At 34.7% G+C, this 16,308-nt stretch overlaps 2 long non-coding RNA genes across 2 annotated transcripts; one reads left to right on the plus strand and one right to left on the minus strand.

Annotated features, from left to right (window-relative positions):
* Nucleotides 1–617: 617 nt before the first annotated feature.
* On the plus strand, nucleotides 618–958 carry LOC132786561 (uncharacterized). The gene is made up of 2 exons (XR_009632454.1): nucleotides 618–694; nucleotides 752–958. It is a non-coding gene; the product is annotated as an uncharacterized LOC132786561 (long non-coding RNA).
* An 8,363-nt stretch (nucleotides 959–9,321) lies between these two features.
* Nucleotides 9,322–10,814, minus strand: LOC132787103 (uncharacterized). Its single transcript, XR_009632508.1, has 4 exons — nucleotides 10,723–10,814; nucleotides 10,531–10,649; nucleotides 10,121–10,467; nucleotides 9,322–9,829 (listed from the first exon to the last, which is right to left on the minus strand). It is a non-coding gene; the product is annotated as an uncharacterized LOC132787103 (long non-coding RNA).
* Between the last annotated feature and the right edge of the window lie 5,494 nt (nucleotides 10,815–16,308).

Below are 16,308 nucleotides of genomic sequence, written 5' to 3' on the forward strand. Positions count from 1 at the left end.
ATGTAAATATGTATAATGTGTTAACGGGGAAGGTGGTGGCACTAAAAGAAATTGACTGCAATACGAAAATGAAATGGGAAATTCTGAGAGAAGTCCCCAAGCTTTTAGGTCTAGCTCATGAGAATATTGCCACATTATACGGAGTTTCTTTAAATTATTGGAATAATATTTGCATGGTTGTCGAGTATGCAAAATGTAGAACACTCTACCATTTGCTGCATTGTCGTAAGTATAAAAGGATCTTATTCCGGGAGAAGCTGAATTGGATACAGCAATGTGCCAAGGTAGATATGTTTAAAACACTTTGGATTTTTTTCGTCTCACATTATTTTTAGGGTTTGGAGTACTTGCATGGAAAAAACATAATCCATCGGGGTCTTACAACTCGAAGCTTGTTACTTTTCGATAATTGTCGTAAATTAAAAATAGCTGATTTCGGAAAAATGAATGAAGTTGAAAAAATTAGAACTGATCTCATGTGTTGCTACTTGGCTCCAGAAGTTTGCGTACGTTTCTATAGTGAAAGTGTGTTTATGATTCTTAACTATGATTTATGTTTTTTAAAGATGGGGAAAAAAAACTATTCAGAAAAGTCGGATGTTTTAGCTTCGGTATAATTTTTGGGAAGTGATCCAACGAGAGAAGCCATTTTCCGACTGGGATTTGCATGACATCAGTGAACATATAAAAAGAGGTAAAGGTATTTCTCATAAAGTTCACAGCGGATATTTTACATTTCTGACCATTCTAGGTATTCGACCGGATATTTATAATTTGATCAATGACGATTATAGTGGTATAGTACCGATAATGGAATGTTGTTGGCGCCAATCCTCAACAGATCGTCCAACGATGAGTGAAGTGCGTCGCGATTTAAATTATTCAATTAAGCGCTATGACCATCAATCAAATTGCTGCATAAGTTAGAACTAAATTAAAATAAAGCAATAACAAATTATTATTATTATTCTTGTATAATACAGAATAATACAGATTATGTTGACCCCTTATGTCTGTATAGAGTCTTTAATTTTATTTGTAACTATCTTTCTGCTATAAAATACACGAGCTTATTACAAACACAATTGTTATGGTTGTCATTGTATCTGTTGAGTTGTTGTTGTTGAAATTACTGTTTGTTGTTGTCATACATTCAAATGTAACACAGATACGCCTTAACTTGTTCGAGGCTATAAACTAAACTGTCACCGATTTGGGTTGATTTTGGCCAGAGCTTAGAAGCTTCTGCTGTCCTGGGGCGACACGTTCCATTGTGTTTGTCAACAAGCATGTGAACTGAGTGTGTGTAAGTGTTGCCTAGGGGCGGGAAAGGGGAGACGATTGCATGTCCTTTGTGCTAATGCAATTTAGTGTCTGTGCAGCAAATGAACCTTGATTATGTGTTTATTAGACACCAATTTACACCCCTGCAGCAACTGGTCAATGTTGCAGCTACTTGTGGCCATTTACCTGTCTTTATCGTTGCATATGCATAAAGTCTCTTGCCTGCATATTGTTGTTTGATTATAGCCAATACTTTGGTCTATATATGATTGATGTGAATATTTTGAGTTTATGGAAATATGTTAGTTTACATGCCCCGAAGATTTTATTACTACTGACTCAGCTCTCTAGGAGAGCAAATAGCTGAGACTCAAGCGGCAGTCATTAGGTCAACTCACAGACATTTACTATAGCATATTATATGCTTGCTGGATAGTTATAAACTAAAGCAAACACAATTACAGTCAGGCACTCAAATTTATTTACAGGCCATAAACTAAACACCCATTTTCACAAGTATAGTATGAGTACTCATATTAAGTATGTAAAGTTGTTTTCCTCATTCGTTTACTTGTTGTGTGCGAGTGTGTGTTCGCACACACATACCTTGAAGGCATTAATTATTTATGAACCCGACTGGCATGTAATAAAATTAGAAGCAAGTGCCGCAAACACGAATGGTTTTGAAATTCAAGCAAACTGACTAAAAACCGACCAAAATTACATTAAACTTGCAGGCCTAGCTGGTCAAGTAATTAAAGGCTATAATAAAGCTAAGCTTTCACAAATGAGAGGGCCTAGGAATACATGTATTTATGTGATGATGATACTGCCACAAATAGGGACGAATTCTCGACAACACCACGTGTCAGTTGTCAACGCTGCAATTTGACACGAACACCAACCAAAAGAAGCAAGAACCACAAAGTGTCTCTATTCCCAGCCTTTATCCACATACTTTACTATATACTCTATATATACATACATATGTACATATATACTCGCATTTTCTGGACCCTAAAATGCCTGGACTACTTGTGTCCATAACATTTTGACTTTGAACATTTTATGTCTTGCGGCATTCATTATAAAATTAGTGACATGACAGTCGCAAAATCTTCTAATTGCCCTGACGGTCATCAGGCTCCATTCATGACCTCTTTCCAACTTTCCGTTTTTAAGGGGCAGTTATCGCAGCCTCATATAAACAATTGCTGTCTGTATGTGGGCGCATTTATAAAGCTAATATTTGTTTAAATCAATAGTGCTTAGCTCGAAATTTTAGACCACAAACGGGTATTAAATGCACACCATCTAAAATTGTTTTTATGGCTCTCGGTCGTAAAAGCAAATGTCTGGAAATTACTAGTGTCCTTAACAAGGGCTTTACGAGCTCTATTTTATAATTAAAGTTCTCAAAATTAATCTTTATTATTGTGGCAGCTTATTAACAATTTATTCATGTTTTTATTGATATTCATTTTCATAAAAGTGTTTATTGAACAATAAGTGATATAGTACGAGTTTATATTCATATTCATGTTATTTTATTACGGTCTTATTCAAATATAATATTATATTAAAAGATGGAAAAGATTAAGATTAAGATTAATGAATATAGTATAAAGTATATACATATATTCTTGATCAACCTTGATCTGAGTGCAAAAAATAAAACAAGTATGGTTTATTTTTGTTTTAGTATTTTCGTGGGACATTAATTTAGTATATTTAAAAATAAATACCGTACTGTTTTGCTTTCATTGAATATTGTTACTGGTTATCTCACTGAGAGTATAATTCTAGTATATTTAAGCTATAAACTAAAAAAACGAATTTTCACAGTGATGTTACTTTTTAATGTGATGTGGCATAAGAATTAACATACAATATATCCTTGACTTGATTGAGCTGTAGTGTCCATACATCAGCTATAGAATATAGTTTATGGTGACCAAGAAGTAATGACAGACTAAACCACATCCCTCGAGATGAATAAGAAGCACTAATAATTCAAACGTACAATGATAGTTTCAGAGCGGATTTGTTCCTGTGGAATTAGCTCTTAATGTCAATACATACTATAATTTCCTTAAAAAACTGATAAATTTGATTGAATATTTCCAGATTGCTTTTAGAACATTTCTCAAATTTGTTTTAAATGACTTCGATGCAAAATTATGCGCATAATTAATAGTTGATGCTATGAAATTCAAGATTAAACTAATTTACCAAATATTAATATATTATTTTGCACTTATTAGTTAAAGGTTATAATCAGTAAATGTGTGTAAAATAACTTAAACTAAATGAATTCTTTTGTAAACATTTTCCTATCAGTGAAATGAGCCCATCTCATGGCATAGAATGTGCAAGGAAATTAAATTAATTTCTAACCCATTAGGCAGGAAGCAAAAGGGTAAAATGCGGTTTTGGGGTCAAAGAGTATTTAATTCAATTATAATTTATGAACATCTAATTATCCGTTGAAATTTCAAAGGGAGACATTAAATTTGAATGATCATTATTATTTATGTCATGATTTCCAATTGAAATATTCAAATTGTTTTTAGTTATTAAACATTTTGAACTACATTTTAAATGAATTTTATTAAGTATATGTAAAAAATTGTTGCATTTCATTGCAATGTGAGTCACCAGCAGAATCAAAGCACATCCGCAGAAAAACGCAACAAACTCGTGTATTTAACTTGCCTGCCGGCAATTGTCGCAAGTGTTCTGTTGCAACTACAGTTTGAGGATGGGCAGGAAAGGTCGGTGAAAAACATTTGCAACATTTTGCTGTTGACATTTTCGAATTCAGTGTGAGCAAATTAAAGGAAACACAAGTACAAAACAGACAACAACCAATGATGATGGTCAACTGTCAGAACGCTCTTGTTTTTAGTGTGAGTGTGTGTGTGTGCTTGTGAATTTACGTGTGCAACTATTCTGTTTGTTTAGCGCCAGCATAAACAGTTGTAACAGTTGGCTATACACGTCCAGACCAGCCCACTTAATTGACATCGTTCCGCCTTCGTTGCGCACTCGACGCACAGCCTCAGTAATTGCATAACAAAAGTGCATACAAACAAATACTGAAAACTGGGTTAAAATACACACATTGCCAGAGAGAGAGAGAGAGAGAGAGAGAGAGAGAGAGAGAGAGAGAGAGAGAGAGAGAGAGAGATAGTCAGATAGCCAACAAAATGCGTTTTGCTATGCAATAATTATGCTCTGGTTGTTTTGAAGGCCAGCTACATAAATTGAAGCCCTAGAGTCAATGTGCAACCAGTTAAGGCACCAACAATTGATTCTTCTCTCCTCATGTGCGATTTCTTTGGAGCTAAAAACAAAATCGAATATTTAACAAAGTCAGCGACAAGAACTCTCAAATAATATTTTTATTTAGAGAACAAATGCACACAGTTTACAAATAACAATTAAAGTGGCAGTAGCAGATTACTTTGACTTTTGTACCTTCTTAGGGTAGAACACATAGTACATATAGACTATAAGCAAATTCGAATCACAAGCGTAATAATTAAACTAGTTTTGTAGTCTATGACATATTTTTAATGTAAAAGTATATCGATATACCAAAAACATCCTCCGGTATAATTTAGTATTTTTGGTGTATAATTTTACTTTGTTTTGAGACTATATTTTTACTGTAGCTTTCCTACTTGTTGCCATTAAAATTGGCTGATAAATTATCTTGGCAATTGTTATATAAGCGCGGTTTTTACTTGTATTTTTAATCCAATTAATTTTTGAATATATTGAAAGATAGGTTCTGTTATACGAACTTGAACTTGACATTACTGAAAATATGCTGCTTATACCCGATACTCATTGCAATGGGTAGAAGGGCTTTATATCTTTGTGCCTCCAGAAAATGTATGTAACTGGCAGAAGCACCCCATTGTCAACAGCGGAGACGTTACAGCCATGTCTATCTGTCCGACGGATAGTGTCCGTCAGTCTGTCCGTCCGTCGATCCGTCTGTCTGTTCGTCAGTTTGTATGAACACCTAGATCTCAGAGACTGTAAGAGATAGAAATATAATTTGTTTTTCGCCAGCACGCAGATCAAGTTTGTTTCAAATTTCGGCAACGCTTACTTCCGTCCCCGCAAATCGACAAAAATCGAATAACAAGCAGAATTTTAAAGCTAGAGCGATTTTTGGTACATACAATAAAAACTATAGTAGTTAAGATTCCAGAAAATTTGGTTGCGATTGTAGAAGTTATTTAAGAAATACTTCTGTATGGGGAAATAAAGTAGTATAGTATATATATATTTCAGTATTTTTGCGGTATATTAATTTGGTATATATTAGGAATAATACAACTTGCTTTATTTTTAATTTTATTTCTTACTTTCCAGCATTTGAAGTTTGCTTTTGATTATTCAATTTTCACATCTCATTTGCTGTAGTAAGACCAAAGAAGTTGCTGTAAATAAATTACTATTAAATTAACCGCATACGCACTGTGGTCGCAGCTGACATAGATGTATTCGTGTATTCGCTTATAGAGATCACACTTGCACACTTATTAGCTGGAATGCTAATGGAAAGGGTTTGGGTCAGTGTGTGATTTATAACTAATTGATGAACACAATCTTAGGCAATGTCAGGCAAACATGCTGAGTGCTGATGACTTGCCATGGGCGTGGCACTCGATAAAAATTCCAGCTCGAGTCTCTTGAGAGTTGGGTACAGTTGTGCACAAGATCTTCGCGTTTGGTTGTGCGAATAGTCGCCGCCGTTGGCGTTGCTGTCAAATTGATTCATTCAAGCGTTTCCCTTGAATAATTTGAGCCATAACCGAATTTATTATGCTCAGAGAGCTTGCGGCATAACGTTAACTTGGACGTCTGACTGGGCACTATGCAAAGGGTCAGAGGGCAAGCTCATGTTGGTCGAATGGCCCTCACGCATTTCCGTTTCCGCTCGTAATCAATTTAAGTTCATTTTTTATGTAGCTTTGTTGTTTAGCTTTTGTTTTTAAATGATGAATTCATTTAATTGAACTTAATGGATTTTGTTGCACTGTGCCGATATTTGTGTGTGTGAGTGTGGGTGGAAAAGCCATTAGGCTGCACACAAGCACACTCCTCGATTCGTTTATGTTTCTAAATGTATTTAACTCGTACCTCTAAAACGGCGCCTTTTTTGGAATTTGTATTTGTATTTGTATTTGTGTTCGTGTTTGTGCTTGTGTGCGCGCCAACTGGCATCGCATTTTAATTGAATTTCAATTGATTGCAAAAATATTTCATTCGATACCGCAGCGAAATTTCATTTTAATTAATTAGAATTGATAACAATAACGGTCTCGCTTAAATAATAGATGGCTTTAATGGCTTTTGCGTTTGTGTTTCGGGACATACTAATAAATGTCTGCGAGGCTGTTGAGAACAACCTTTACAAAAAGGATTGTCATTTGCATTAGAAATGTAGAAAAATCCGTCGAAAGTAGGAAATGAAAATAGAATAACGGCGACCTTTTCCAGTCATTTTTAATTAGCTATAAGCAAAGCAACATGATTACATTTCAAAATAACTGAATCTATCCAAATACTTCAAGGGTCATGAATAATATATTTCAAGTTATTCATAATATACTTGAATAAATTAATAGTTGCAGAAATATATTCTCTTCTGCTGCTTCTACAAATCTTAAAGTTTAATACAAATTAATTAATTTATACATTCTAGAACTTTACGTACATTAGAATGGGAAACGAGTACTAATTACAAAAGTTTATAATAGTTTGAATAAGAGTGTTTAAAGTTACTAACAAATTTGCTTAGTTTCTGAAACACAAAGAAATCCTATGACTTTAATAATAAAAGGTATAAAAAATAATTATTCATCACTAATAAACTATTTACTATTCAGTTACTTAAACAGAATCACTACTCTACATAAAACTTTTTAGCTTTTAGAAATTGCAGTATCATTATTAAAAAATAATCATAATTATAAACCATGAGTAAAAAATGCAATCAAAGCGTCATCATACAACTCTCAAAGATTTTACTATATAAAAAAAATTATGTTTGTTAAAAAAGAATACTTATTACTTATTATACATCCATAAATTTGGGACTGATAAACTTTAAATCATTTAAAAAGTCTGCAAAAGTTGTATCTAAAGCTACTTACAAAATTCTTTGGTTACTTGAATAAAATTTACTAAATAAAATTAGAGCTTTTAGCAATTGCAGGTATAAAACATCGTAAATAAAAATCACCATAATAATAAACCATGTGCTAAAAGTGCAATCAAAGCGACATCGTACAAATTTTACAGATTTTTGCACATTAAAAATATGTTTGCTACTTTGCTAGATTGTCTCGCACCGAAAGGGGCAAAGGATCATTGCCAAAAAATGCTGGGCCAAAGTTTGTGGCAACAAAAAAGTAGAGAGAAGAAAAATTTAAATTCAGGACAGCAGAGAAAAGAGGATGTGAGAATGTGTATTTGTGTGCAAGGATAAAGCGGGACATGCAGAATAGCTTTGTGGCCGACACTGCGGTGCAATAGAAAATGGCGCCGGCAAATGCAACGCTGAATTTGATAATCAATTACCGTGCCGGGTAGCGAATGGAGTCTGCATAGAGTAGTTGGAGCAGGGGACGGGATAAAGAGTAAGTGTCTGGGGTCACATATGGGCCACATTACTGCAGTGCACTGCATAAAAGGCAATGGAAATGGCCGCATGGCAAGGCACACACAGACACACAGCCAAACACATGTACAGCTGGAGGACTAAACACATCGACACTCGACTGGCGAACGCAAATAGAAAGCGGCAAAAGGATACACTTCAGCTTGCCACGTGTATGTGTATGTGTATATGTGTGTGGGTGTGAGTGCGAGTGGCAACTATCTCTCTGCAGGTAGCATTGCATATAAATATCGGATGCTCTTACATTTGTTGACATTTTTCATAACAGATTGCAAATTGGTTGTCTGCTTTGTGCAGCTGTTGTTTGCAATTTATACGTACATTTCTCTTTATCTGTAGCTGTATCTGTATCTTTATCACTTTACTGGTATTTGTATCTCAAACCAATTAATAAATTGAATGCCACAAATGCTAAACTGCAAAGCCAACAAATTATATTCCATGCTCACATGTGGCCAATACGTGGCTGGAATAAGCATCAGAGATTTATGTTTACCTGGCTACATATTATATTTTGTTGGCTTCGATTTTCAATTGAAACATTGCAGATAAATGCTGTCTTTGGAATTTGCCAAATTGGTAGAATGGAAAGCAATCACATAAGTATTTTTGAATGTTTCTCGCATGCAAGAGAACTTTTTTACAACTTTGATTTTTTTCAGAAGTAATTTAGCTAATTTTATGAGTTGAACTTCGGATAAATTAAATCATAGCATTTAGTAAGTATTGCTTATTTAGAAGGCAGAAGTAGGAAAATGCAACCCAGCGTCAACAGCCGATAAGTTATAGTCACACATAAGCTCCTATTTCTATCCTAAAAGGACTATTTGAAATAACGGTATATTTTCTTTTGGTGGCACGACGATAGCTCTTCCTCTTGTTTATATTGATGTCATTCAATGGATGTATACCAGTTTAGTATATATTATATCATTATCTTAGTTATGAAAGTTTATAATAATATTAATGATTCAGTATTTTTTGGCATATTCACTTATGAATGTATTTGAATGGTAAGTATATTAGAGTTGACTTTCCTTCTTGTAGTAGTTCATAAATATATTTATCTTTATAATTAAAGTTGTGACAAACACGTTAACACGTTACATTGTCGACTACAGCTCAGGGAAAGTGGGGCGGGTCTTTTGCCACCTAGTAAGCCACCGTGCCACACAAATTAAAAAAAAAGATAGACAGAGTTAAGATAGGAACAGACGGGATTATGCGTTCAATATATAATTACGAAGAACGAAGATGGTTATGTTCTTCTTCATTACCCTCCCAACCTGTAACAGCTTCTGGCCTTTCCCCAAATTAAGCAACAATAAGTAATATCAGGTGCCCATTACTTTACAATTTATTTTAAATTCATTATTATTCGACGTTAAGAAATCCTAAAGTCTTCAAGAATAATTTAATGCATATACATAACTTCGTTGTATGCATTATTTGCCTATTGTACAAATTGGCCTATAGTATTTCCTAATAGGATGGGTATGTATTTAACACCTTATAGCTGTTCTCTTAATGTGCCTGTGCCTCGGCGATAACCATGATGAGCGCATAAGGTACTTTAGAATGAAAGAAGGCAGAATTCCGCTGCAAGAAGCAAGAGTTGGCCGCAGAGGTTAAGGGGCTTGAGGTGACGAAGGCAAGGCTAGCGATCGAAAATATCTTGGTCTTGGACTCTTTACGAATGAGCAACCGATTTATGGGTTGTATTGATGCTAATAGTCATTTATGACAGCAGCAACATCTCCAGTACATTCTTCTTATGGGCGACTATTATCTTAGGCATTCGATTCGGTTCGATTCAACTGGATAATGCTTATCCGGGAAGAGCTATAAATAAAAAAAATAAAATATTGCAAAAAAAATATTTACAAAAATGTTCACAACTGACTGATACTTGAGAAATTAAGGAGCATTTTAGTTAAATAGTTTTATTTGACCTGACTGAGCTCTGAACTCTCCAGACTATATAATCGTCTAGATTGTTACTAAGATTATGTTTGTTTTACAATATTATTTAAACTTCATAGCGAGTTGTCATTTAGATCTAGATCCAATGACAACTCAAAATAAAGTTTAAATAATATTGTAAAACAACTTAGATACCTTTGGAATAATTACCTCAACAATTTGGAAGAAACGATATCATACTCTCAGGGCTCCATGGGCATTCAGCGGTACATCATCCTGTCATCAGGGCGGTTTTCAATGATCCGCGAGAGCTGGAAGCGTTTGCAGTCGCTATCATAGCCGAAATGCTGAATTTGAGGGAAATGTAACACCATCAAACGACTGGACATGGTTGGGCGAGATTCGGCTACTGATAGTCCATTTATGACGGCAACGATAGCGAAAACAGAAACATCTTCAGCATCATCTTATGGGCGACTATTATCTTTAGTCATTCGATTCGAATTGGGTTTCGCATTAGGATTCGATTCAACTGGATGATGTTTGTCCGGGAAGAACTAGAAATAAAAAAATAAAATATTTAAAAAAAATATTTATAAAAATGTTCACAACCAACATACTTGAAAAATTTAGGAGCATTTTAGATAAATAGTTTTATTTGAACTGACTCTGAGCTCTGGACTCTCCAGACTATACAATCGTCTAGATAACCTTACTAAGATTATGTTTGCAACGGTATCTGAGTTATTTTACAATAAAAAAAATAAAATATTTCAAAAATATGTTTACAAAAATGTTCACAACCGACATACTTGAGAAATTTAGTTTGTTTTATTTGAACTGACTCTGAGCTCTGGACTCTCTAGACTATACATCTAGGCTATACAATCGTCTAGATTGTTACTAAGATTATGTTTGCAAAGGTATCTTAGTTATTTTACAATATTATTTAAACTTCATATCGAGTTGTCATTTAGATCTAGATTCAATGACAACTCGAAATGAAGTTTAAATAATATTGTAAAATAACTCAGTTACCTTTGGAATAATTACCTCAATAATTTGGAAGAAACGAAATCATACTCTAGATGCAGGGCACCATGGGCATTCAGCGGTACATGATCCTGTCATCAAGGCAGCTTTCGCAGCCACTGATTTACATGCTGACACCAACAATGATCCGTTAGAGCTGAAAGCGTTCAGGGAGCGTCGCATCAGGCTTGGTAAGCATCTGATCTAACAGATTACAGCTCGAAGAATAGCTCTGTCTTAGCTCTGAATAGCTCAATCTTCATTTAAATTAGTATAATTCACACAATTGTTTCATCATAACATTAACATTACATTTCTGATTAAGCTCAATTTTTATTCAGAGCTCGCAAATAACTGTTGACAGTTTCTCGTTGTATGCAAATGACTCAATGAGCAACCGATTTATGGGCTATTGATGCTGTCTCGGCTATTTATGCCGAGTATATATGTATATACTTCACAGGGTCGGATATGCCTCCTTCTACCTGTTACATACATTTCCTGCCGGCACAAAGTTATAATACCCTTTTATCGTATGGGTAGCGGGTATGAAAAGACGTCAACAACAAGAGCGGCAGCGAGTGCAGTAGCACTATCAAAGGCGACAGAAATAGCAACGAGAAGCGGCAGTGGCATCAAGTGGCAATCGCACTATCAGCACAACATCAGATTCGAGATCCGCAGTCTCAGTGACAATAAGAAGCTGCGGACGACGAGTGGCGCAGGCTCAGCAACACATAGCACCAAATCATAGCAGCGCATGGCGCAACTTCCACAACGATAACGAGAAGTGGCAACGATCAGCGGTTCGACAGCTCTGCTCTACTGCCCTGATCCATAATGTGACGGATTTCGTCAGCTTATATTCGTGATCCACTATTTTTTGGTATATTCATTTGGTACATTTTAATAATTGATTACGAGTACAGTAGGGGGTATATTATGAGCTTTTCTTCCTATTTATATTGAAGTCAATGGTTCCTGGTGCATACCATCTTAGTAAATAATTCTACTTCATCTATTCAACATTTATCTTAGAATCGAAAGTTCCCGCTAATATTCGTGACCTGTGCTAAGCGATTGCCCTGGAGAATTTCTTTAGTGTTGGCACGCAGTTGTCCGACGGAAGTTTCAAAGATTTAATTAAATTCAATAAAATGTACGTTCAGTTGGGCATTCTCATTGTCTTCATTGACATTCCCATGACAGCTGGGTTGCGGGTTGTCAAAGGACAACGACAACAGGATTTATCCGCATAGAGCACATCATTTAAGCACACTAATGCCGATTTACGAACGCCTCTGGAACGCCCTGACCATAAACACTCAGCGCTCATCCGGTTTATTTCCTTGCCCACGACCAATAAACTAAAATAAAATAAAATACCAACTCAGTGGAACACTTAAAAGTCGCATATACATATATCTGTGGACATTCTTTTGCTTGGCAGGCAGCAAGTCGTCGTTGGCTGATGAGCAGTCCGGCCACATCATTATCCACTGGGAGTGGTAATGCGAAAGTTGCTTGGTATTCCTGATGAACCGCAACCGGAAAGACAATGCTCGATGAGACCTACTCAGAGTTAATCAAATTAAGTTTCGGCTGCCATTGTGAAACAAACTGTGCGGACAAAAGGTCCTATGCAGGACGAGCCACGATAAGGACGCTGCGGATGGACCGATGGGCGCGTAAATTAATCATCTTTTCTTTTTACTCTTGTTTTCTTCGGCTGATGTTGTTATTGTATCTGTTGTTAGTGTTGTTCTTGTTATTGTTGTGCCTGCATTTGTTGAAGTCACGTCCAGCTATGCCTTTTTTTTCACTTCTGCTGACTTTAATATTTAAGATTTTTTTGAGAGTATGAACTACTCTTTTTTCTTAAAGTATATTTATCATTAGCTGTGATTACATTTAGAAATGTAATTCCACAAGCTTTCCTGAAACACAAATTAATTCTATATTATTACATTGTGTAAAGTTAGAGTAATGTTATTAATAATATAGGCTTAATATAAATTTATTAAAGTAAAATGTAATTTAAATATTAAATATAAAATATTTGGGAATAAGATAATCTTATTTTTTTTGTTAAATATATAAATTTAGTTAATTAACAAGAATTCTGCTACCTGTTATGGCAATTTGACATTGAAAAACAAAACAGTAATCGATCACAGTAATTTGAATAGGGAAACAAATAAAAAGAAATGGAATTTTACAATATTTAAAAGAACTTTTAATTTTATACATTCAATTAAAGGTACATAATAAATCTCCTTGTGAGTTCTATCAAATGAATAGAAAATTTTGAAACAATTATGCGGATACTTAATGCCGCCCTGAAAAGTATGCTACAATAAAATGCAACAGCATTTAACGTCAATCAATTGAGTGCACTCGAGTGCAACAATTATTTGCTTTTCTATTTGAGCAAAGTAGTATACGTTTTTTTTCTTAATCTTATGCAGCGAAGAGTATCTCTCTTCAAAGCGTTTCCCAGCCTCATTTTACTGGCCCACTGCGGCGCAGTTGCTTCTGTGATTTGCTTTTCTCGTTTGTGTTTGGATTGCACTGAACTTACAGTGTTTTTTTTACAGTTTCTTGTGTTATTTATGCTCCTGCGGTTTTCACTCTTTTTTTTTAACCATGGTCATCCTTTGACTCTGGAAAACTTATTACGGAACTTATTAACAAAGTCAACACGCTTTTGGCTTTCAGCGCTGAAAGTTTATTATGCCAAGCTGCGTTTTCCATTAAGACCCACCGTGGATATCCCATGTCCAGGCCATCTCAATCCCCATTGCCCCCATTGGCCATGGTGCTCTTGGCTCTTGGCATTGTTATTATCGTTGTTGTCGTTGCCGTTGTCGTTGTCGTTGTCGTGGCGGTCACATTGTAATGCTCTTTGCCACTTTTCGGGCCTTTGACGGAAATGTTGTGCATTATGGGGAAACTTGCTCAGATTTCCGTCTCTTCCGGTGTGACATTTATTCATTATGATTTGCTCATTTTTCAGAAGTTTTTTCTTGTCGCCTTTTTCGGTTTTGCAGCTCGACTTCGACGTCGAGTAAACCAAGAGAATGGAAATGAATGAGAGCTGTGTTAATTGGAAGAGTTTTCGGTTCCTTTATTTGCAAATAATTAAAAACTCAACCTGCAGAGTTGGGCGGCCAGCTTGATAAACGCGAGTTGTTAATTTATTTATTGACCCTTCTCACACTTTTTGCTTAATTTCATTGCTGTAAATAGAAAGTTTTGTGGCTTTGCTTTTGTCCGCTTCGCTTCCCTTCCCGTCATTGAATTTCCTATGGGTTTTATGCCAAATTGTACACCCTTCCGGTATAATTTGAGTGACCCGCATTGAGTTCTGCTTTGTACCCCGCAAATTTGTATTGAATCAGCAATTTCAGCTCGTGATTTGGGTGCCTTGGCGTCTCTCGAGATACGCTTGGTTAATTAACCGGGACTTTGTTCCTCAATAATTTCATAAAAGGAAACGCTTCAATGCATTAGTAAATAGATTCTCCAACTCATTCGTGCTTTTATTTATAGAAGCCTAAGTGTAAACTCTTTGCTTTATTTTTAGGTTCGTCGATTCCAATAATATCCTGTATCTTATCCTTGGAAATGAGTGTGCAAGTTGATGGAATTCTATGGAATTACTTCTCCATAAATAATATGTATTAATCATATATGGAATTGTATTAAATTTCCTAAGAACTGCACTTAAATTTGATTGTTTCGGACAGGCCAAGCAGGCAGCTGTCGATTAGGGACTCTCCATCTCAATTCACTCTTTTTTGTACCTCCCTTATTTTGTTCGGTACTCGAGCTAGGGGAGAGAAAACACAAATATCTAATAAATATTTATGGCAAAAAAATAATAGCCAAAGCCATAAAATTGTTTGCAATGCCGTTATACACACGCTACACGCACGTACACTCACACACATACATATACACAATTTGTGTTTATAATTGCACCCACACAAATAAATGTGTTTTTGTTTGTGTTACTCTTCTGTGTAGGCTCCATTGCAGTTTGCCTGGAAGCCTACACAATTTTAGTAAAAAGCTACAACTGTTTTTGTGTGTGTGTGTGTGTGTGTGTGTGTGGGAATTTAAATGTGTGTGTTGAGTGTAAATTTTCAAGTACTGTGTGTTATTGTCGACATTGGGATTGTTTATAGCCATGATAGATTCACACTTGCCTGTCGCACAGTAACAGAATAACTGGCTTAAGCTAGTTCACAGGCTTTTCATTTTATTTCAATAGATTTGTCCCCACTTTCAAATTTTTCATTTAAGAATAATATTCTACTCGTATTATTTTGTATCTAATGTATTCAACTGGCAATGGGACAAAAAACATTTGCTTTCTTGAAGCATTTATTACATTTTTCATGAAAAATGCAAAAATAACAATGGGAATAAAATAAGTCTAGTTTATGGCTTACAATTTTTTTGTGATAATAAGCGAGTAACACATGTTTCGCATATACAAAATGTACCATAAACTGCATGTTATCCAATACTTTTCAATTCTGATTTAGTAGCTACAGTTTTTAATACGCCGAGCAAAGGACAATAAACTAACGTTTTGAATTTATTTATCAATAAATTTATATATTTTAAGTTTCATTTAAAATATAATAATGTTAAAATAAAGATTGAAATATATTTATATTTATAATTAATTTCTAGCAGTACTGGTATTTTTAAAATTATTAATAAGTTACATTATGATTATTATTATTATTTTTTTTTTTAAATATGAGATACAAGGGCCAAAGGCATCTAAAAAGACTGCACCCGCAGGATGTGCCTGCTGGGCTGATTCTGATCACCCACTATATTATGTTGTAATATTCAATATAAATAATTGTTAATATATAATTGTATTATGCTGATACATTAAATATAATTGAATAATTTGAAAAAGCTGTTGAAAAAATGATTATTCAATTATTTAGTTTTAAGTTATTTATAAATAAAAGTTTATAAGTTCAGTGCCAGTCACTAACATTTGGTTTTAAAGGTTTCTAAAAAGATATGCTACTTTTTTTAATATTTTGAAAAATATTGTATTAATTTATTATTTAAAAAATCGTAGGGGTAAGCATTTTCAGTTAATTTGCAATTTGAATTAAAATTTTTGCAAGCTAACAGCTGCGCGCGATAACATCTGCATTCGATAATAGATTAAATCAAATCGATACCACACTAAGATTACTCAAACAATATCGATACCCACGCTTAGACTAGGCTAGACCATGATTCAATTATAGAATCTAGATCTATCAAATTCAATGACAACTCGAAATCAAGTTTAAATAATATTGTAAAATAACTCAGATACCTTTGCA

This window comes from Drosophila nasuta, chromosome 2R (assembly GCF_023558535.2).
Source record: "Drosophila nasuta strain 15112-1781.00 chromosome 2R, ASM2355853v1, whole genome shotgun sequence".
Classification (NCBI taxonomy): Eukaryota; Metazoa; Arthropoda; class Insecta; order Diptera; family Drosophilidae; genus Drosophila; species Drosophila nasuta.